Below are 22,190 nucleotides of genomic sequence, written 5' to 3'. Positions count from 1 at the left end.
ATTTCTTCTTTTTATAATTAAATCAATGTAGCTAATGTCCCTATTTAAAAGAGCTCCAAGTGTAAGTGCAAGATAGCCAACTTAGTAATTGAAATTAATCCAAGAAGAGAGTGAGCTTTCTCCTTAAATCAAGTTTTAGGCTCGGTCGTATTGAGCGAATCCACGATTAATGACGTGAATAATTCCGTTAGTCCTGGTTGAGTGATTCCCAAGTCATCTATCTCTCGTCTTCCTGAGACTCTTTGGTTTTTTACTGCATCACCGAGCCTTTATACAATGATCCTAACTCTCTTGATCACAAGTAATGTTACATTGACCGTATCTCAATCAAAGGAGAAATTTATACTTTTATGCAAGGTTTTAAAAGACGCTAGGCGCTAGTCGGGCGGTGGGCTGGGGCCTAGTGCCTAGACAGTTAGGCGGGACCTAGGCAGGTGCCTAGGCGGACTAGGCGGATTTAAGTAAATATATTATATTTCATGTATATAAGTGTCTACTTATACTTAAAATATATATAATTTCATCATAAACTGCAAAATAGAATGACATATATATTATGAAGTATTGGAATATAATGAAACATGAGGGAAAAATTTATAATGTGTGTCTATATAAGTATGCAACAAGTCTCTTACAAATTATTAAAAAAAATAAAATGCAAAATGAAAGTTATCTATTTTTTGTTTAAGTGAGTCGCAAGTTAGTCGGGTTTGGGCAAGCTAGGCGGGCGCCTTAGCAGGTCTAGGCACCCTTTCTTAATCTTCAAACGCCTAGGTATTAATCAGGGCGGTGGCCAGCTACTTAGCGCCTAGACAGAGATTTTTAGAACAGTGCTTTTATGTGATATTAGATGAGACATTTATATAAACGCAAAAGTTTAATTATTGTTTGCTTTTATATAGCTTACCAAAATCAAAGGGTGGTTATATACCTGTACTACTTATCATGTGATGATCGATGGCTCTATCTATGTTTTTTTTCCTTCATAAAACTTCGGTAGTATGAGAGTAATTTTATTAAAAAAAAAAAAAAAAAAAAAAAAAAATCACACCCGGTCAATGGCTCTATCTATGTTGATTGATATAAAGCTTTCCAAGAAGAATATATATAACCACTTGCAACTTCTTCGACAAAAGCTAAAGTTATCAGAATTGTCACACATATGTGCTGGTTTTTATCGTTTCAGTTGTGCCAGTTGTATTTTAAATTTAATTAAAAAATCCAAAGTCAAATTGTGTCACTATATGGTGACTGATATTGCCTTCCTTGAAACCAACGGGAGCAGGTAAACGTGTGTGAAAGTAGATGTCAACTCCATATTCTCTAAACATAAACCTTAAACAATGCAATTTGTACCAAATTGATCATTAAATTAGGCAAAAAAATTAAAATAATAATTGTAGTATGTTGCAATGTCATTTCGCAAAAAGTCTGCTTGCTTTCAGGATTTTCAATCTCTTTAAGTAGGAACACTGGATTCGCAAATAATTTCATACTGAAGGCTTCAACAAGTTCTTGTTCCTGCAATTTACAAAGATGAGCAGTTTTCTAGAAAAGTTGGTTTTAGTTGTTGCAGCATTGTATCTTCTTCTCTGTGTTTTTCCTGCAACCTCTTCATCACTTCCTCATGGTACTGATGATTTTTTGTTGGTATTTTTCGGCTTTATTGTAAGTTTTAAAGGATAACTTTCTTGCGACTGACAATTTTCTTTCTTGTTGCGATTTTCTTGTGGCAGAAGGCAACGAGAAGAATACTTTATCACACGTTGGCTGTGGAGATGGCTTGACGAAGATAATTGGAAGAAAAGAAGTAAAGAGTGGATATCAAAGTGAGATTGTTAGCAAGAAAATTGTGCCCGTCCGGCGCAGCCTAAGATTAATCGTTACGTCGTCGCCGCCTTCACCCATTAAAAACGCACCAAAGTCACAGGACCGCTCTGCTTTTCCTCCACCTCTTATATGATGATGGCTATGTATGTTTATATTCAGTGTTCTAAGCGTTAGGCAGTAAGGCACTGCCACGTATTCTATAGGCATTAAAAAATAAAAAAGAGTGTCTAGATCTGTCTAAACATTCGCCAAGGAACATAAAATTTTTATTTGTTTAATAAATTATAAGAGACTTATTGAATAATTGTTCTAGTACTTTATAATTTATATGTTATTTCATTTTGCAATTTATGTATTTTAATACAATTATGTATTTTTTTTATGTATAAGTAGACATTTATCTATATGTTATATAATAAACTTAGTTAAAATTAATAAAACTGCCTAGACGCTACCTCATGTTCGCAGTCCGACTAGCATCTATTAGAACCTATGGAGGTTTTATTTTCTTATTTTTTTGTCAAACGATAGATTTTATTATATTATATGTTAGATTAGCTAACGACGAAATTTGAACACACGTCGTTATGCAAGGGTAGTTAGTGTTTCAACTTGTTGCCTCATTTGCAAGTCCGTTTGGCTCTCAGACCATTCGCAAGCCACTTTCGACTTAAGCTTCAAGGCATGTCAATTTATTCGATTTAAACTTCAAAGCGTGTCAATGTGTTCGACTAATTTTTCGGTATATACTTTGTGTGCCGCCTCTTCTCTCTTTTTTCCCCTCTTTTTTTTTTTTTTTTTTTTTTTTAAAACCTCGACGGTACAAGAGAAATTTATTAATATGAAAAAAAAAAAGTTACATCTAGCCGGGGAGTCATAAACCTTACCCCTTATGAAGTAAGAAAAACAAAAAAAATACTTGATATGGAAAAACTAAGTTACACCTAGTCGGGAAACATAAACCTTACCCCTTATAAAGCAAGAAAATTAAAAAAAACACAAGAAAAGAGGGGGGTGCCCCGCGCGGGGGGGGGGACAAAGACCTTATCCCTCTTGAAATAAAAAGGAGGGGATTTTTTTTTGGGGGGGGGGGGGGGGGGTTGGGGGGACATACATCTTATCTCTCTTTGAAAAAAAAAAATACAAGAAAAAGAGGGGTGGACATAGAAACAAACCCCTCTAAGATAAAACCTAAAAGGTAAAAACCTACAAGACAAACTACAAAACAAAAAAGGAAAATCCAAAAGATTAAGTCAAAAAAGAAAATCGCACATCAAGAAGGAGAGACAAACCTGTAGGCCGGCATGCTCACGAAATCTTAATGCATAAAATGAAGAATCTCTATAAAATTAGCGACATGCCAAACAAGTTAAGATGAGAGAAATCCTAAATTAGTGTGCCTTCTCTCATGTCAATAGCTTTTTTCTTTCTCTAAATAAGGGATTATTACTTTTTAGATTTTTCACTGTTGTTTAATCTCAAGAGTTTTCTCACATTTTTCTCACATTCCGGATACGTTTAAACTGAAATGTACCAACACATTCTATTTTCCGTATGCATTTAAATTGAAACTTAGCAAAACAATGTTATTTCCAAATTGGTATTTTTTTTTTAAAAGCTGGTACATGACTTCGAACACCGGCCGGCGCTCTGGTGATTGAACCGAACTGAGGGGTATGATAGAGAACAACAAATATTGGGGGTAGGGATGGGCAACGGTTATGGCGGGCGGGTAACTGCGGTTATTTATCCATAACCGTTTATGCTCATACTTGCATAACTGTTTACTCGTTGGGTAATTGCCTAAACGGTTATACCCATACCCATAACTATTTATAAACGGTTAACCATACCCATAACTGTATGCTCATTTAATCGTAACCGTTTAATACCCGTTTACCCATTTACCCTTTTTAACCCTTTTATCATTTTTTTTTACCATTACACCTTTTTCACCCGTCTACATGTTTTTTAAAAACTTGAAAATTTAAAAAAAAAAAAATAATTGTCATATATATATATATTTTTTATTACAATTAAACACCGTTATAGGTATATTCATCATACATTTCCTTATTTTAATTTTTTAAATCCTTCTACCATTCTAATAATTGAAATAATAGTTTACGGAAGATATTTTTAACTGTTACCAATGAAGGTAATATAATATTTGCTAATTATTCTTGGGTTACGAAAACTGTTTAGAAGACATTATTCTTGGGTTATTTAACCCATAATGTAAAATATTAACATAATATATATATAATTAGCTACATTATATTATAATAAACCTAAATGTTAATTTTACATATATAAAATAAATGGGTAAGCGGTTACCCGTTTATAACAGCGGTTAATACCCATAACTACCCATTTAAATTTCAAAGGTAAACGGTTATACCCATAACCGTGTATTTATCTAAACGGTTACCCATAACCGTAAATGTGAAGTTTAAATGGATGGGTAACCGCATGTATTTTGCCCAGCCCTAAGACCTTCTCCAACCCTGGGCTAAAGCTCAAATTTCCACTTCCATTCCCCCCCCCCCCCAAAACTCAACCTAACCCAATGCTAAAATGTGGCGTAAAACCTAAAACTCAAATGGAAGCCAAATTTAGCCCAGGATTAGTGGGGCTGGCCCACTATATATGTATATTTTATTTAGTTTTATATTTATAAATTCATTGAATCCAACAGTTAAGATCTAATTTGATGAAATTCAACAGTAAAAAAAAAATAAAAATTTAACGGTCCAAATTTAAATCTAACAGCTAAAGTAATTAATTTGTTTTTTTTCATTTGTTTCATATTTTTTTCATAGTGTTTAACAAGTTTCGTGATGTCGGTTAGTGATTTTTTCATTATTTGTCAGAATGTAAATATTTTTAGGTTAAAATGTTCATAAAATTAAATTAGGATCGTTTACATAATTTTTTATTTTTAAAAAGTTACTTTAAGAAAAAAAATAAGTCTAAATTCATTCTTTAATAATCTGGAACTAAAATTTTAGACCAGAAAGGTTAGAGCAAAAAAGCTGTTTATAGGTTAAAACCTAAATTTTATTGACTAAAAATTATAGGATTTAGGCCAACCCCTAATTGGGGGAAAAGAATCCATGATCCAAAGGTGGAAGACTAAAGTCAACCTTTTCAAAGTCCAAACAGAAACAGAATTGCAGGTAATTCTTCTTCTGCAAACCCCACTACTTCTAAGTCAGGTGTTTGATACTGTTATTCGCATTTATATAGGTGGCTAAATGCATTGCACAAGGACTCCATAGACTTCGATGAGGGAAAGGGATCATCTCCGGATCCTTTCATCTGAGCCTCATGATCCATAAATTCGGATCTTTGAAATTTAATTCAACGGCTAAAGTTATTATAATTTTATTAGGATCTCCTGTTTGTAGCAGTTGGATCAAATTTCAAAAATCTGAATTTGTGGGTCATAAGGCTCGGTGAAAGAGATCCGGAGAGGATCCCTTTCCCTCGTCGAAGTCTATGAAGTCCTTGTGCAATGCATTTAGCCACCCATATAAATGCGAATAGCAGTATCAAAAACTTGACTTAGAAGTAGTGGGGTTTGCAGAAGAAGAATTACCTGCAATTCTGTTTCTGTTTGGACTTTGAAAAGGTTGACTTTAGTCTTCGATGAGTGTAATTAAACCAAACTAATTTAATAATAGATAATGCTAGCGAGATCAAATTTTTGAATCAAATTTGCTAACTAAATATTGTGTCATCAATAAAAAATAAGAACGTTAATCAACACTTAAGTAATAATTCAATCATCAACATCCACATTATATAGTTTACAAAATTTGATTTAGAAATTTGGTTTCCCTAACATTACCTTTTAATAACAATCAACGAGGGGGTGGGGGTTGAGATCACAGTGCTTTAGTGGGGGTGAGCAAAAATACACTCCAATATGTACTAAAAATACACTACGAAAATTTCTCAAATCTCTCAAAATCATTCACTTTTAAAGTTTTTATTTTATTTTTTTTATTTTTTAATCAAGTGATCAATAAAATGATGTGGAAATAATTTGAAAAAAGATACAAAGAGGGTAAAGTCTCTACATGGCCACCACATGAATAAGAACAACTGGGAACCACCGGTATAAACCTACCACAATAGCGGCAGACAAGATAAACTAATACTGAGAAACACAAAAGTTATCACCAAAAAGTGAGAGCACTTCACTCGCTAAGCGGCATAAACAACTACACCAAACTAAACTGAAACCAATCTAAACCGAGAAACAACGAATCAACCATCAGCTCCATTTTATAATGAATGTAAAACAGCATCGTCATCACTTTTGGAGAGATTTGCAGTGACCAAACATACAGGACAGCTGAGCCGCCAAATATTGTCGCCCCGGGTGGCATTGCTGCCATATCTGGTTGAACAGGGTGGCAAAACTACCAGTTCTGAAAGTACAATGTGGCGTAGCAACAAAATTGGCTCGAGGACAGGATTACCACCATGAAATCAAGCTGACAATGGTGGCTTTGCCCACGAACAACCACAAATCCACCCCTAAGCTCGAATCAAGACCCAAAACAAAGAAGAGACCTTAAGATAGGTACGACCTTGATCTGGACACGGCTGATCACAAAATGGTGGAGGAGGAACCAGAAGAGGAGAGAAGGTGCTAAAAAAATCAGAGCAAGCCAAGAGAGACAAAGGGGAGGGAAGGCTGGGCGAGATGGGGAAGAGATGAAGAGCTAGTAGGAGAAGGGGAAGAGCTGCCACCTGCTATATGAGGTACATGTTTTTTGAGATGTAGAGCGACGGAGTCATTGAGAGATATTTTTCTCATTTTATGGACTTGTTTCCAAACAGAGCCTAATTCCTAATTGAATACACATATACTTTATAAATTCTAAGTTTTAATTGAATACATTCAGATTTCTGTGTGATTTTCATATACTCTGTTAAAATCAAGATTGGATACTTTTACAGTTTCAGAGAGTCATTTAATATCATGATTAATTCTGCCCCTAAAAAAAATTAAAATTTAATATTTGTAAGGGAACATTTTAAAAATGTCATATGAACTTATACATTTTTTTTCAATTTCAATTTGTCATATAAAAAAATTTTAAGCGATTTGTCATATCAACTTTTTTAAATCATTAATTTGTCATCTCACCCGAACTCCATCAAATTTTCCATCTAAAATAAGTCACATGCTTTGCACATGACTTGTATTCAAGGTTATTTCTAACATTTCAACATTAAAATATCATCTAACCTCACCATAGATTGGAGGCCTTGTAATGACTATATTTTTTTAGTCATCTTCACTTCGAAACACAAGAGAAGTGACTCCAGATTGTTCCCCTTTTTGAATGGCAAACCCTCAAATCCTAGAATTATTTTCCTCAAAGGCAATTTATTACAAGGAGAGTAAGATGTTGAAATGTCTGAAATAACCTTGAACACAAGTCATGTACCTTGCACATGAATTGTTTTGGTTGGACACTTAACAGAGTTAAGGTGAGATGACAAATAATAATTTCGCAAGTTGATATGACAAATCACTTAATGCTTAGGTCATATGACAAGCTGAAAAAGTGTATAAGTTCATATGACAGATCAAAAAAAAAAAAAAATCCTACTTGTAAATAGTCAAATCCAAGACTAATAAGGTTCCACATGATCAGTTCTCTTTTAGGATATCCTTGCAAGTGTGAAAGACAAATTCGTCAACTATTGAAAATATTAAAGCATGGAATTCTTCTTCATCCCAACCAACCATCCAAAGTCTATTAAAATCTTTGCTTCTCCCTGCGTTACGCAATGGACTTTTCTCGGTTATCGTTTTGGCTTCCAGTGATGAAGAATGGTTTCCCAGGAAAGTTGATGGTAATTGCAGCACTAATGCTTCTTCTTTTGGCGGATCTCCGAGCAACTTGTGCATTAGTTCCTCATGGTAAATAATATTATCTTCCACTTCCTCATGGTTATTTCTTTTTATGCTTCGCTATTTTCTCGACTGGATCATCTGGTAACAATTAGTTTCTTGCTTGCTTGGTGTGATTTTGTTGTGTGGTTGAAGGTGGTGATCCCCATTATAGTTTGATATCGCATGTTGACAATAAAGATGGCACGAGAAAGGTCACAAAAGGAGGTTGCTTTGGATGTCAAAATACGTTTAGCAAGACAACTACTATAATATTGCCCATCCGACGCAGCCTGAGACCAAACAACCTGCCAAAGCCACCTTCACCCACCAGAAGTGGATTACACAGCCAGTTTGTTCCAGCACCGCCAGATGCTGTCCGCTGATGTTTAGTTGAGAAATCATGTGATGCTCTTCTTCCATTAATAAGTCAGTAGGTTAAGTGATTTGAATTTGAGATGCTTTTCTTCCATTAATAAGTCAATAGGTTAAGTGATTTGAATATGAAGGTTTTTAATCCAAAGTGTAATGGTATCAAAGTGAACAATCTTTGGTTAGGCATTGCTTCTTGATGTGTTTCAGTGATTTGATTTGGATGGTGGATACTCCAAAGCGAACAATATTTGATGTTGTAAAAACTCAATCCAAGATATACAATATGGAATAAATTCACCTAATTCTCTCTTTTAGGATAGCTTTTAAGTGTGGAAAAGCTTATTGAGGTGGTACAGAGAATGAAAGTTTATTGGACTAAAAAGTCTAAGTTGAAGCCAAATGCGTTATTTTATTTTATTTTTTTTATTTTTTTAAATAAACGATCTTATTTATGTCAAGGGAAAGGAAGATGAGTTTAGATTCATAATGGACTAGCAATAATGTAGTTCAAATTCGTCTTTGGCGAGAATCAAACCTAAGACCTCTCACTTACAAGTGAAAATGAATACCACTAGACCATTGTATCAATTGGCAATTCGTTAACCATTTTAGCCCCTCAAAAGAAACCATCAACTTTTTGAGCAAGGGCCTCTTACATACCCTCTCAATTTTCGGCTGTTAGATCCAATGATTTGAAAAAAGATCAATAGACAAAGTTAACAATGGTGTGTGAGAGGTAAAAAAGAGAGTGTGACTAACACTAATCTTGAAAAATCTAAATTAATTATGTAATCATGTAAAATTCTTCTTCATTCCCGAACCATGCAGAGTCTATAAAATGATCAACGTGAGAGGTCACACCTAATGTACATTGAGATCATTTGTGATAAAATCTCACACGTACAATATATAATTAAATTGAAAACAACATCAATGCTAAACTTAAAAATTTATCACATACATGTTGCGAGTTATATATTAGTTAAAAATGTAAATAATAGTTTGTTGTCTCACATTGCATATATAATATTAATTGTGACTCTTATATATTCCATTTTAAAGATTAATAAATATACAAGAAATTAGCAAATATTATCATATATATTTTTGATATTTACCATATTTAATTTGACTTGGTATACATTGTATGTACGAGTATTTTTGCTAGCATTCTCTTTCTTGGAAATAGTGGTACCACGGCTACCAGTGGTGAGAATACTTAATTTCCATTGAAAATATGGTATCGACAAAGAAGCCTTTATAGGGATTATCAATTTTACAGATTCTTGACTGTGGATTAATCTCAAGATGTTTCTCTCATTTTTTTGGGGTAAATTACACTCTATTATCTCAAGTTTGAAATTTATTACAACTTCATATAACATCTTTAAAAAATTTCACTTTCATACCTCACGTATTATTTTATTTTAATATAATACATCCGTTACATTTTTTATAGTCCGTTAAGAGCTGACGTGGCAGTAGTATACCTCATTACACATCAGCCCACTCCCTCCAAAAATTAGACACGTCATCTGCCACATCATAAAAAACTTAAATACAAAATTAAATTAAAACAAAATAAAAAGGGGCCCACCCCCTCTTCTTCCACCCGACCACAGGGCCTTCGTCTCCTTCAATCTCCATAACAACCAGCGCACCGCCCCTCCTGAAAGCCCAAAAGCTCCGTTCTTCAACGAAGGTCGAACGGCCCAGAAGCTCCAAATGTTGCTCCGATCTACTACCTCATGACGTAGAATTCTCCGATAAATCACCTCTAATGCCATTTCCGGCGACATCACTTACTTCTCGTTGAGTGTCAAAATCTGCTTGGTGTCTGGTTTTGGATACCCCATTTCGGTGATATGAGCGGGGATAGACTGAAGGCTCGGAAAACCCCTTTGATTGAAACCAAATAAAAAACCCAATTGATTGAATCAAATAAAACCCCTCATTTGATTGAAACCAAATAAAAAACCCCCTTCGCACTCACTTGTATACAAATCAAACAACCCCAAATCAAAAACCCCATTTGATTGAAACCTAACCAAAAAAATTGAAAAATACAACCCATATCAAGAACAACGGTGAAAATGATCAGTGGGTTTTATGGTTATGAAAATATGAAATAGTACCATGACCATCCGTACGGCCCTGAGTTCTTCCATGGAGCTTAGACTGGTCAGTTTGGTAGAAACAGCCGACTTTAATATGCTCGATAGCATTTGCACAGTACCGAAAAGAAACAAGCACATCTAAATAAATAAAAAATATACTGAAACGGAAATTATCAGAAGAAGAAGGAAGACGAAGAGATGAAGAGAAGGTGTTCGATGAAAGGAAGGGATGAAGGTGGCTGAAAAAAAAAAACCAAAATTCCCAATCTTCATCCTCCCCACCCGAGCCCACCCCCTTCTTCCATCTCCCATCACCCACTCCTTCCCCCATTAATTCTGCACCTCCTTCTCTAACCCAAAATTCCAAATTCCTCGCTAGGGTTCTCGTGGACGCCTTTGTCGACAACAATGCTCCAGAAATTTCATGGATTTTGAAACCCAGGTCTGGGCGAGGACGATCATGACGTCGACTAAGAACCGCCCGATTGGGCCACAAACGGCAAACCTAGGTTGCCGAAAGACAAGATATTTGAGAGGCCGTCGCCGTGGAGGGAGTCGAGCTTGCGGCGGGTGTGAAGAGGAGAAAAGGGGTGGGGTGCAGAGGAGAAAGGGCTCGGGGAAGGAAGATGAGTTTTGTGTATTTTTAATTTTTGTTATTTTTTTAATAGGGTAAATTATTATTATTATATTTTAAATGCATAAAAAATTATTTTTTTGCCACATGATACAAATTTGACAGCCACGTCAGTACAAATGTGGATCTCATATTTACCACGTCATCACTTAACGGTTAACGGATTGTCTAACGGATGTATGAAATTGAAATAAAATGATAAGTAAATGTATGAAATTGAAATGTTTTAAAAATGTTGTAAGTAATTGAAATCCACTCCAAACCTGAGGGGTTAAAATGTAATTTACCCCACTTTTCAACATTCGGATTACGTTAATTAAATTGAAATATGGCAAAACAATCTGATTCATTTCCAAAATGGTTTTTATTTTTATTTTATATAAGCTGGTACATGAAACGTGAAATTTTTAGTCGAGGAAAATAAAATAAAATACAATGAAGCACCTAATGCAAGTGATGATTTATTCGTCCAGAGATGTCTCTCATATTTTAGTAGACTTGTGACAAGTGACTTCTCACACCAGTGCACTGGTGATAGGATTTTCAAAGTTACTTTTTCTGCTAGCTACCGGAAGTGGGTGGTTTTCCGGCTAAGTTGTCGGTGGTAATTGCAGCACTAGTACTATTACTTCTTGTGCAAGATTTTTGAACAACATGTATATTACTTCCTCATGATAATTAAGGAAAATAAATAATAAACATACACTCCTTTTATAGCCTTTCACACACTTATTTAGTTCTGTCCGTTGTCTTTATTTGATTTATTTAGTCTAATGACCAAAAGTTAAGAGGTGTGGTAAGAACCCATTTTAAATGTTTACAAGCTGTCCTTGCCAGCCATCCCACCAAACACCCCTTAGAGCAAGTCCAGCCCAGCACAATTGACTGGCACCGAGTGAAGAAAATAGCCCGGCATGCAAGGAATGAGCTCTAGCCCGCACAATTGACTGGCACCCAGCCCGTGCCAGTCAACAGCCCAGCCCAAAATGGACAGACCCAGGAGCCGGTCTGTTTCTTGGCACGTGCAACACACGCGGGTGCCCAGGCGAGTAGCTGACAGGCTTTGCAGGCGATGGGGCCCGCGTGCAGGTCAACTTGCAGTCATCCGGGTGAGGGCTACGTGGCCCTCCTCAGAGCCGTTGGATTTCCAACGGCTAGTTTTTGTAGGACGTTGGATTTCCAACGGTAAAAAAATTTAAATTGGACCGTCCGATCACAGATCAACGGTCCACGTTTATTTCACCAAAAATTAAAATTAAAAAAAAAAAAAAAGGCCCAACGGTCAGAAATTTGACCGTTGGCCACGTGGCATCGTGTTGGCTGTTGGATTTGATTATTTTTCAAATCCAACGGTCCAGATTAATTATAACATTAAAATTTATTAAAAATTAATTTAAAAATGTCAATTTTTTTTAAAAAAATACAGAAAAATTTTAAAAAATTAATTTTTTTTTTCTATAAATATCTAACCCTCATCTTCCACCTTACTAGGGGTGGGCATAAAAACCGCCAAACCGCAAAACCGCATCGAACCGTAAGAAAAAAAACCGAAAAAAACCGTGTTGACCGGAAAAGTCAACTTTGAGTGAAAAACCGAACCGAACCGTTCAAACCAGTTCCGGTTCCGGTTTCGAATGACCAAGAACCGGCTGAACCGAACCGAACCGTTTTATTAATAATAAATAAATAAATTATATATACACACACATGTCATGGTATAATAGGTTGAAAAATAGGTTGAAAAATTGTGTACAGGAGCTGCTGCTTCTTGCTTGCTCTCTGAAGTCTGAAAACTTGCAATTTGTTTCATCATTTTTTTGTTTGTTGACTGATTGACCAGTGCATATGTATTTTAGTTGTCTCTTTTTGTTGACTTGGTGCCACTACCAAAGACATTTGCATTAAAAAAGATGTGTTGTATGCAACTTTATGTAATCAGTTTTAGAAGATGTATTTGAATGCATAATGATTTGGTGTTCAAATAATTTATTATTAGGAACCGTAAACCGGCAAGAACCGAATCGGAACCGGTGTAGACCGAACCGTAATGTTCTAGTCATAAATTTAAGTGGAACCGCACCGAATCGAACCGTTAATATATTTCGGTTCCGGTTCCAATTTAGGGGTGGAACCGCACCGAACCGCACCGTGCCCACCCCTACACCTTACACCACATTTCAATATTTTCTACACTTTCTACACTTTCTACATTTGAATATTTTGTACACTTTGAGAGAAAAAAATGACTTCGTGGAAGCTCAGTGAAGATGTTACGTTGTGTGAATGTTGGGTTCGCACTACTCATGACCCGATTACGGGTAATGAGATGGATAAGCGAGAAATGTGGAGTAAAATTACGAAATCGTTCAACGATGTACATGGAAAAGATGTACATGGAAAAGATGCCAGATCTAGTCAAGGTCTTCAAGGTCGTTGGAAAAAACTCAACGCATCCTTTACTTGTTGGAAAAACGCCCTCTCTCATGCTTCTGGTAATTTGCGTAGTGGGACAAGTTTAGCGGATGAGGTAACAATATTTTTATTTATTTATATGCATTCCACCCACATCAATATTTTAATTTATTTAATTTCTTATGTAATTTTTATGTAATATGCATTCCACAATACTTATGTAATTTTTATATAATTTTTATGCATTCCACAATTCTTATGTAATTTTTATGTAATTTTTATAGACACTACAAGCACAAGCATTCTACAATGCAAATAACCATAACAAATCATTCAACAAATGGGAATGTTGGCAAATTGTCAAAGATTGCCCTAAATACAAAATTGTGGCAACCGGTCCAGAAGTTGTCATGCACGGTATGGGTCTACACAGTTCGCCAGAAGCAGACACAGTCGAACAAGAAGCCAACACATTTGAAGACACGGAAGGGATGCTTGAACAAGTGCCAGAGACCCAACCGACTCGTCAGTCCCTCAGGCCTCAAGGTAAAAAGGCATCAAAGAAAAAATGTAGTTCTTCCAAAAATGACTACACTAAATATATGGAGGAACTTACTCGTCAAGGTGAACTGAACATGGCATGGGAAAAAACTAGAGATGAGGAAAAAGCTGCTGCTATGGCAGCAATTATTGCAGCTACTGAGGCTCGTGATGCGGCGGTTGAGAGACAAAGAGAAATAGTTAATCGAGAGAACGAGATGATTAGAGAAGCACTTCATCGGGAGAATGAGATGCTTAGAGAAGAAAGGATGGCTCAAACAGATCGTGACACTATGAACAAGTCTCTAGTAGGACTGTCTCCGAATTCAAAATATTTTTGGACTTCAGAAAAAAGAGATGTCGTGCGAAGGAGGCGTGCAAGAGATGCCGAAACCTCACCATTTAAACTTAAAACACCAAATAAAATTACATAACCTCACCATTTAAACTTAAAAAAAAAAAAAAGCAAACACACTAAATAAGATTACTTAAAAAACAATACACTTTATTCTTCAACCACAAGCCTTATTTTAATTATCTTCGCCTTCGTGCAATCTCCACTGATGGTCAATCAAGTCATTCTGGCGGGCTATGTGCCAATATGGCTCTTGCAATGAAGTGTATCGTTGAACGATCAATTCATTGTAACGTCCATCCTGTTCCAACGGCTCGTGTTGCACGGGATCTTCGGTCCGGTCATGAGCATAGTAGATTTGTGTTCTTGAGTTGTTCATCGGATCCGGCTCGTATTCATCGACGGCATCATAATCATACTCGTCTTCAACAATCATGTTGTGGAGAATAATACACGTCATCATGATGGATCGAAGAGCCTCGACATCAAACATTCTAGCTGCAGCCCTCACAATGGCCCAACGAGCTTGCAAGATACCAAAACAACGCTCGACATCCTTCCTACACCCTTCTTGACACTTTGCGAAGTGTTTCTCTTTTTCACTCTGCGGGTGTGGCACTGTTTTGACAAATGTTGACCACCTTGGGTAAATACCATCTGCAAGGTAGTATGGTCCCTCGTATTTATTACCATTAACCCAATATGTGCATCTCGGCCCACGCCCTTGTAGCAGTTCGTCAAACACTGGAGATTGGGCAAGGACGTTTAGGTCATTCTGAGCTCCTGGAACACCAAAAAAAGCATGCCAAATCCATATATCAAAAGAAGCCACCGCTTCCAGAATGATGCTTTTGGCTCATTTTCTGTCGCCATAAGCTCCTTGCCATGCACTTGGACAGTTTTTCCATGTCCAGTGCATGCAGTCGATGCTTCCAATCATGCCAGGGAAGCCTCGCATCTCACCCTTCCTCAGAAGCCTTCGCATGTCCCTTGTCGTGGGTTGCCGAAGGTACTCATTGGTGTAGAGGGCTTCAATTGCAGAGCAAAACCGCATCAGGGACTCCAGAACTGTTGTTTTTCCCATCCTTGCGATCTCATCCACTTGATCTGCAGATGCTCCATATGCAAGCATTCGCAAGGCAGCCGTAATTTTTTGCTCAGGAATAAGACCTAGAACATGAAAAGCATCCTCTTTTTGCACAAAATATGGATCATGGTTGCAACCATCACTCATGATTTTAGCGAACAAACTTCGTTGCATTCTAAACCGACGTCTAAAAACATGATCAGGGTAAACGCTGTTGGGAATAAAATAATCTTCCAAGAGATCTTTACCTCGTCTTTCCCTTCTTCTATCGATGTTTGCCGCACGTCCGGGTTTGGCTATCTGACCCATAGCTTCCATGATACGGCGGGAATGTGAGGCCCTCCGCCTTCTATGGTGATCATCCTCATCCTCCTCCATTGCGAAGGCCTCATCTCCACCTCCACCCTGGTCAAGATTGACCAATTCTTCCTGTTGTGCCAACAACCTTTTCTGCTGCTCTTGCAACTATTTATACGCTCTCCTTGAAGAAGACATTGTAACTCAAGATTTGAAAACGATAAAGAAGAATTCTGAGCTAAAAAAAAGGATTGAGTTTAGTGTGAGGATGGATGTAGGGATGTAGGGTTTATATGGACAAAAAAAAAGAAGATGAGGTTCTGGACAATGCCACGTGGCACTACGTGATTGGTTGAAAATCTTAGCGGAAATCTATTCAAAAAATAGTACGTTCGGATAATGACACGTGGCGTGACGAGATTGGTTAAAAATCTTATTGAAATCTTGCCTAAATTATTGTAAACAGGAAATGACACATGGGTTGTCGGGATTGGTTGAAAATCTTAGCGGAAATCTATTCAAAAAATAGTACGTTCAGATAATGACACGTGGCGTGACGAGATTGGTTAAAAATCCTATCCGAAATTAAAACTATTTTTTTTTATTATTTTATAAAAAAATTATTTAATATTTTAAATGGACTGGGTGCCAGCGCATTTTGTAGGGTGTGGAGATCGTTTGTGCCAGCGCATTTTTAGACTAGGTGCCAGCACATTTTTTTTTGGGTGGAGATGCTTTGGCCTATTACTGTTCATTGAGTCTATTACTGTTCAATTAAGTGGATAAATGGGCTGGGTGATGGCGCAAAGTGGATAGGGGTGAAGTTGCTCTAATAGTGGATTTGTGAGTCTGTGAAAAGTTAGTTGTTACAACGCATATTGGTTGCACTAAATTGAGGAGCATGATAAGTGAGATTCTTTTATGTAATCAAGTTTTAGTTTGAGTGACATTAAATTTTTAAAGAATTAAAATGTACACTACCTTCAATGAACGTATGAAAAGAATGGAAGACTTAGAATAAATGAAAGCTAAATATGGGAAGAAAAGAATGGAAGACTTAAAGGTCAACCTTTTGAAAGTTAACAGCATGTAATTCTCTTCCGAATCCCTGCAAGTTAAAGTCTATAAATATCATCGTTATTAACGTTGCGGTGACAGGATTTCCGAAGTTATTGTTTCTGCTTCCAATGATGAATGGTTCTTCAGCAAACCTGGTGGTCATTGCAACATTAGTGTTGCTTCTTATGGGGGATCGCCTAGCAACTTGTGGACTTCTTCCTCACGGTAATTAATAATTATCTTCCTTGTTTTTGAGATCTCTAAGTATTGGAAACTTTAATTGACTTTAGTTTAATTAAATTTAAATATCCTTCACCAAATTAATGCCTTGATTTTATTTGGTAACTAATTTCTTGCTTGTGATTTGCTCATATGGTTGAAGACGGTTGCTTTGAATATCAAAGTGATATTTTGGGCAATAAAGTAATACCCGTTCGCCGCAGCCTTAGGCCAATGACTGGGTCGAAGCCATCTTCACCTGATAGAAATCCAAGACCAGGAATGGGCCATTAGAATTTAGTGTTGTGTTGTAAGTTATCGGCCTAGTTTTACATTGTATTGGACTTGGGAGTCTTTGTACAAGCTACTTAGAGCTGGGTTTTATTTGTTAATTTAGTCAGTTTTTTCGTTTTCCTACGGGAGCTGAAAAAAATTGGGTTTCTTATGTTAAACAAAATTGAATATCCTTATTCAGTGTTTTCATGTTATCTCTCAATTATTCAAACCTGCAAAATTGGATATCCATATCGAGTGTTTTCATATTATGTACTTCACAGTTTTTGAACGTTTTGAATAAATAATATCAAGTTAAACTAAGAGCTAAAAGAAAAACTGTATATTATCAGAATTAATGGAACAAACCAACCAACCAACCAAGAAATTAAGAACACAAAATTAAGCCATAATATTCAAGCAAAATGACCAATATATATAATTGAAAAGCAAAAGGGCATGAAAATACAAGACTCAATCGACATGTTTATCAGTTTCTTACTTTCTCTGTTGTTTAGATTTGTCGTAGACACGCTTCTTCTTGTAGTTTATGACTAAAAAGAAAAAAATTGTATTAAGCAGAGATTTCAATCGATAGGCACACTAAACACTTAACATTAAAACACATGTGCGCAAGCTGTCCTTCACATCGTATCACTTTACCCTAATATTTCTCTTGCGAGAAGGTTTGTAGTAATTATTTCTTCTTCTTCTTTTTCTCGCTCTACCTTCCTTGTCTTTTTTGGCCGGATCTCCTCCATCTTTTTCTTTGTTCGTCGGATTGATACCCTCCTCCTCCTCCTTCACATCATCACACGCCCTAATTACATCTCTCTTCCTTATTCTCTCTTTAACCACCTCTATTGCTTCCTCCAAACTCCTCTTCAGCTTACACTCCCCACACCGATACATGTCATGGGATTTTCCTACATAAACGTACAACCCCGATACCTCTACATCCTTGATCCAAATCTTATGTTGCTCAGTTTCGCAACCCCGCTTCATAATCATATCCATTATATCATTGTGCAACTCACCATGCTCACCTGATCTTTCGATTCCAAATGACAAAACCGCATCCGAAAGAAGCTCCTCGTCAGAGCTCTTTAATTCCGTTCGGTCAAATTTGACTGCTTTCTCCTCTTGTTCATGATACTGGTCGATTAGGGTTCGACGACGGGTTCCAATATCGGCCGAGGAATGAACGTCGAAGTATGCGTGGTTGACATGGTAGTCAAACTTCACCACATACTGAACCGACGGCGAGGAAGGCTCGTAGCCACCTACGTTGTTGTAGTCAAGCGGTGTAATGTAAAAGTCCAAGCGATACTTTTCGTGATGGACTTCAATCCCTTCAATCCCTTTGACTGCCATGGCTGTACTCGACAAGCAGCTGTTAAATGAGCAATTGTATCTCTATTCAGAAGAATTGTGTAAACTAGGGTTTTATAGTTGTGTGGATCGGCTAACAAATATATATCGGGGACGGAAGAATTCAATTGTAATCCTACTTGTTTTAGGAAATAACTCCAGATAAGAGGGGATCTAGGTTATTTTCAAACTAATCAAAATACCATCCTAATTAGTTTAAAAGTTGTTCAGTCTCCAATCTAGTTTAGGATTCTAAAAATGTGGTAGTGGACAGCTTCATAGTTGATAGTTCATAGTTCATATCCCTTTGTTACGTCAACTTTGTATTATAAGAATATATAAAGGGTGAACTCTTAGCTTTAATTAATTAATTAGCTTTTCGTCATGCGTGTGAGAGGCTTTTTTTATTCACGCACGACTTACAAACACGAATGCTAAACGCAATTTATAAATTTAAAATCGCACACACTAGGTTAGGCGTAACTTACAAATTTTATTTCATTTTAGACATTTTTAGTAAACAATTTTTTTGTTGGACTTAGGTGCACATTAATTTGGGCCCAATAGAGGGGAGAACATGAATTACGTACGGTCGTGAAATTTTTCAGAGAGCTGACATCGCAGCCGCGATGTTGTAGTTTTAAAATGACATTTCAATGATTTGGTCAATCCTCAGTTTCAAACAATTCGTAGCGGGCTTTAAAGCACATTTTGTTGGAAGTAAGAATTAAAAATCCCATATAAGTTCCAAGTCATTTGCTGTAAATTTCCCTACTAATCTTCATTTTTTGAACAATTTCAACGTTTCTAAAAAGCACTTGACTTAATTGAGGGGGTAAAAGTAGAAACATAGACGAGTACACACACACACACACACACACACCTATATATATATTTTAAAGACTACTTAGCTCAGATCTATAAGTCTTGCTTTTATAAGTTCTTGCTTTCCAAGATGAGCAGTTTTCTGGCAAAGTTGGTTTCAGCTGTTGTAACGGTATATCTTCTTCTTGGTGTTTTTCCTGCAACTTCTTCATCAGTAGTACTTCTTCATGGTAATGTTATCTTCCTTCTGTGATCAGATACGTATTTACATATTTACTTACTATCTTGGCTTGAATATATCAAAGTTTTCAGGGATCGAACTTTCTTGATGTGATTTCATGTGGGTGAAGGTGCTGAGAAGGGTACTTTATTGAGTGTTGACTGCAGAGGTGGCTTGAGAAAGATAATTTGGAGAAAAGAAGGTAGCTTTGGATGTCTAAGCAAGATTGTTAGCAAGAAAACTGTGCCCACCCAGCGTAGCCTGAGAAAAATCGTTACATCCTCCCCACCGTCACCCCTTAAAAATCCACATAAATCACACCGTGGCTATGCACCTCCTCCACTTATTGCATGATGATGGCTATCTACGCTTATAATTTTGTATATGTTTGTTGATCATTCCTTTGAAATTTATTGTTTCAACTTGTTGCCTCATTGCAATTCCAATATTTGGCTTTGACGTCGTTTGTCACCAACAAGCTCTTCGTGTTGAGCCTTGGGAGTCAATAGAAGATAGCTCCGTTGCTCTTACACGTACGGCTCGGGTGATATTCCTCCAAATCTCGAAGCTCGGAAGAAGATCATGCTGCCCTGTGCTTACATTAGGAAGTTTATTGGTGCTAATCCTTGTTTTTCATCTTTTTTCCTATTTGAATTTTTGCCTAATTGAATAAACATTGATGTATATCGGATTATTACAATATAAATTCATTGCAATGAGATGTTTATTTTAGTGGTTGCAGTAGTAGGTTTGAAATGTATTGTTGGCCTGTGTCCTCATTTTTATTTGATTATTAGCTAGGTAATTCAAGTGGAAGAATCCATCTCAAAATATATAACTTGTATTCTTCAATGGTTTTATGCCCAATTTTGACGATGAATTTTGGATTTATCCATCTTCATATTGCGTATACTTTTTTTGAATAAAACAATGATGCACATTATCTTGACCAACTGACATAATTCAAATCTGCAATATCTAATTATCTTCATTCATCTTACTTTTCCCTTGTAAAGGTTCAAGATAGAGAGACAACGAGACTCCTTATTGAAAAAGGTGACAAAAGCAAAATTTTCAAAATCGGCAGCTCTATTGATCATAAGCCTTTAGACCAACACTAGTAATAGTGCCCGCGCGTTGCTGCAGGTGTTATAAGTGTATAAAACATGTAAAAAGTTGGACATTAAACTACAAAATGAGGAGCAAAATTAGTGTCTTCAATATCTAAGTCTCTGCCAAAATGATCTTGGATCTTCAGCTCATGTTGTAAACCTGGGTACTAAAACAATGTAAGTTATTGAAACAATGACAATAAATAATGTCACCTGAATTTCATCTAGGGTTTGATCTAGATTTGAACTACATGCTGATGATCTGAATGAAAGAAGGTAATGGTAACAGTAGAAATTGGTTTGAATTTTTGATGTCATGTTTCAGTGGGTTTTAATTTTGGGAGTTTTAACGAAAAACCTACGGTACTGTTCACTTTAACGAGAAACCACATTTTTACAATAAAAAATCAATCATAGTACTATTCACTTTATCCTTTATTTTGTCCTTATCATTAAAACTCAAAGTTTTCAAGTCATTTTCATTAGTTTTCCTTTTAATTTTTTAGACCACTATGCCTATTATATTTGTAGTAAGGAATGAACATTCACATATAACAAAAGGTTCAGGTTTTATCAAGACATTTTAACACAGTAAATTATCTATGCAGAACTTTTAAATTAGTTTTCAAAAAGAAAAGTAACGCCTCGTTTCGAATTTTATTATCTAAATCTTACCCTCAAGCAATTTTATAGTGATCCCCTGCAAAAGAAACCGGCAAACAAAGAAAAAAGAACAAACGATGAGCAATAAAACTCACAGACCATAATACACAAATTCCCTCTAACGTAAATTGATAAAGCATTTTACCCAATCTAACGGCTAAAGTAATTAATTTTTTTTTTTCATTTGTTTCATATTTTTTCATAGTGTTTAACGAGTTTCATGGTGTCGGTTAATGATTTTTTCATTATTTGTCAGAATCTAAATATTTTTAGGTTAAAATGTTCATAAAATTAAATTAGGATAGTCTACATAATTTTTTATTTTTAAAAAGTTACTTTAAGAAAAAAAATTAGTCTAAATTCATTCTTTAATAATCTGGGGCTAAAATTTTAGACTAGAAAGATTAGAGCAGAAAAGCTGTTTACAGGTTAAAGCCTAAATTTTATGGACTAAAAATTATAGGCTTTGGGCCAACCCCTAATTGGGGGAAAAGAATCCATGATCCAAAGGTGGAAGACTAAAGTCAACCTTTTCAAAGTCCAAACAGAAACAGAATTGCAGGTAATTCTTCTTCTGCAAACCCCACTACTTCTAAGTCAAGTTTTTGATACTGTTATTCGCATTTATATAGGTGGCTAAATGCATTGCACAAGGACTCCAAAGACTTCGATGAGGGAAAGGGATCCCCTCCGGATCCTTTCATCTCGCAAAGGGGAGGGAAGGCTGGGCGAGATGGGGAAGAGATGAAGAGCTAGGAGGAGAAGGGGAAGAGCTGCCACCTGCTACATTAGGTACATGTTTTTTGAGATGTAGAGCGACGGAGTCATTGAGAGATATTTTTCTCATTTTATGCACTTGTTTCCAAACAGAGCCTAATTCCTAA

At 36.2% G+C, this 22,190-nt stretch overlaps 1 long non-coding RNA gene across 1 annotated transcript; it reads left to right on the top strand.

Moving 5' to 3' along the window:
- Positions 1-19,387: 19,387 nt before the first annotated feature.
- LOC148691106 (uncharacterized) lies at positions 19,388-20,250 on the top strand. The gene is made up of 2 exons (XR_015955920.1): positions 19,388-19,541; positions 19,662-20,250. It is a non-coding gene; the product is annotated as an uncharacterized LOC148691106 (long non-coding RNA).
- The last annotated feature ends 1,940 nt before the right edge of the window (positions 20,251-22,190 follow it).

The sequence above is a fragment of the Pyrus communis genome, chromosome 14 (genome assembly GCF_041283825.1).
Source record: "Pyrus communis isolate YQ-2024b chromosome 14, ASM4128382v1, whole genome shotgun sequence".
NCBI lineage: Eukaryota > Viridiplantae > Streptophyta > Magnoliopsida > Rosales > Rosaceae > Pyrus > Pyrus communis.
This window is presented reverse-complemented; position numbering and strand designations above follow the sequence as displayed.